This window comes from Vicugna pacos, chromosome 35 (assembly GCF_048564905.1).
Source record: "Vicugna pacos chromosome 35, VicPac4, whole genome shotgun sequence".
Classification (NCBI taxonomy): domain Eukaryota; kingdom Metazoa; phylum Chordata; class Mammalia; order Artiodactyla; family Camelidae; genus Vicugna; species Vicugna pacos.
Window position 1 is genome coordinate 2,760,001 of NC_133021.1, and position 2,500 is coordinate 2,762,500.

At 78.2% G+C, this 2,500-nt stretch overlaps 1 non-coding gene across 1 annotated transcript; it reads right to left on the minus strand.

Moving 5' to 3' along the window:
* Window positions 1-1,237: 1,237 nt before the first annotated feature.
* On the minus strand, window positions 1,238-1,390 carry LOC140691601 (5.8S ribosomal RNA). Its single transcript, XR_012067356.1, has one exon. It is a non-coding gene; the product is annotated as a 5.8S ribosomal RNA (ribosomal RNA).
* Window positions 1,391-2,500: the final 1,110 nt, after the last annotated feature.

Sequence of the window (2,500 nt, forward strand, 5' to 3'; positions counted from 1 at the left end):
GGCCCGCCCGACAGGACGGACGGACGCCAGGCCGGCCGACCGACCGCCCGCCCGCCCGCCCGCGGAGGACGGTGCCCGCGAAGCGGGAGAGGGCGGAGGGAAGAGGGCTACGCGCGAGGCGCCGAACCGCGGTCGACCGCCCGGTCCCCCTCCCTCCCCCTCAACCGACCCCACCCGCCCACGGACGCCCAAACACGGGGTTCGGGCGGGCGGGCGGGCGGCCGGCCGGAAGGAAGAAGGGAGGCGGACGGGACGGGACGGGAGCACGAGCCGGCGACGTGGCACGGGACGGGCGGGCGGCGGCGAGAGGGGAAGGCGCGCGCGACGCCGGGCCCAGGCCGGAGGCATCGTCGTGCCGGGGAGGAGGGGAGAGGGGGCGGCGGCGGCGGCGGCGGCGGCGGCCGTCGGTCGGGAGGCGGGCGGGTCGGGAGGAACCCGGCGGCCGCCCCGCGGCGACCGTCGGGGCCCCTTCCCCCACCACGCGACGCCAACCGCCCCGGCGCGAGCCGCCCCGCTCCGCTCCGCTCCGCTCCCACCCGTCCTCCGCACGGCCACGAGACGTCCCCGACGGGCGACGGACGCCCGGCGGCGCCCCCCCACGACGAACGCCACCCCGAGGGCCCAGGGGCACGAAGCGCGGCCGCGGCCGCAGCCCGGGGGAAAGCGCGCAGCGGCGAGCGACGCCGCGGCGTCCCGCGGGTCGCCGCCGGGGCACGCATCCCCGGGGCGCGGCCGCGCGCGCGCCTCGGCCACGGCGAGAGCCGCCCGTCCCGACGGGGCGAGGCGGGGGCCGCGGGGGCGCGCGGCAGGGGGGTGGGGGGCGGCGCGGCCCGGAGGCCCAAACCGCCCCCACCCACACCCCGGCACCACCGCGACACACCCGGGGACGCGCCCCAGAGACCGCTTGCGGCGCGAGGGGGGCTCCCGGTGGGACCGCGGCGGCCACGGCCACGGCCACGCGCGAGCTCCCCCCCCATCTTTTTCCTCCCTTCCCTTTCGCGGGCGGCACCTCCCGGGCCTCGACGCCGCCTGCCGCCGCCTGCCGGCCGCCCGCCGCCGCCCGCACCCTCCCGGGCGCGGGGGCGGGGTCGGCCGCAGGAGGGACAGACGGCGCGAGGGCAGAGGCACCGTGTCTGCACTTAGGGGGACGGAGGGCACCGCGGCCCTGCGAGGAAACCCCCAGCCGCGCGACCCCCCCACGGGCACACACCCGGGGGGGGCGCGATTGATCGTCAAGCGACGCTCAGACAGGCGTAGCCCCGGGAGGAACCCGGGGCCGCAAGTGCGTTCGAAGTGTCGATGATCAATGTGTCCTGCAATTCACATTAATTCTCGCAGCTAGCTGCGTTCTTCATCGACGCACGAGCCGAGTGATCCACCGCTAAGAGTCGTACGAGAATTTTTTTCTGCCTTTGGTTCTGTGGCACGGCACGTCTCCCGCCCACCACACCCCGGGAGGGTGAGGTGGGGGGTCGCCTCGGGCCGGCCGAGTCAGAGAGAAATCAGACCGGAGGGTCGGGAAGGTTTCACAACGGGGCGCAGCCGGCACCGACACGGCGCGTGCCGGCTCGGACACCCCACAGGCGCCCGGGGGTTCCCGCCTCCCGCAGGGACGCGGGGGGCGCACCAACCACGCGGCCACCGACCGTCCCGACGGGCCGCCGGGCGGGCGAGGCCCCACCCGACGGCCGCGGCGGCGGCGGCGGCGGCGAGCGACGTGGTGCGGCGCCCCGGCCCAGGGGAGGCGGAGTCTGGGGGACGACGAGGGACGGACCTCCCGAGTCCCCACGGGCCCGACCGCCCCGACCCCAAGGCGGACGGGCGACTCCCCCCTAAGGGTCTTTAAACCTCCGCGCCGGGACGCGCTAGGTACCTGGAGAGGGCGAGGCGGGCGAGGGAGGCGTGGACGGCACGGACCCCCCCCACCCGGAGCCCCAAACGTCGGCCACCGCCCCGACGCCGACCGCCACACTCCGGCCACGGCCGGCGGTCCTCGCCGCCGCGGGCCCTCGACACGGGGCCACACCGTGCACCGGCCGGCCACCGCCCCCCGCCACCACCGAGTCCCACCGCCAACGCCAACGCCAACGCGTGCCGACGGCAACCTAACCCCACTCCCCACGAGGCCGGGCAGAGAGGGCCCTCCCCCCGCGTCCAGACAGACCGCACGCCCTCCTTCCCACCTCCACCCCCAGCCCCCCAAGGCCCGGCAGGACCCCCAACCCGCACCCGCAGTTCCCGGGGTCCCCTTCTCGCCACGGGGGACGAGGGGGGCCCACGACGGGACGCGGGGCGCAAGCGGGCGGGGCGCCTTGGGCGTGTGGGGCGGGGGGCGGGGGGCGAGAGGCGGCCGGACGGGGAAAAGAGGCCCGAAGCTCGCTCGGGTGGGGGGGAAAGGCGAGAGGCACGTGGCAAGGCGGGGCGGCGGGATCGGAGGAGCAGAGGGCCGACGACCGACCCGGGGGAACCGGCCCAGGGCGAGCAGCGGGAGGCGGCCACG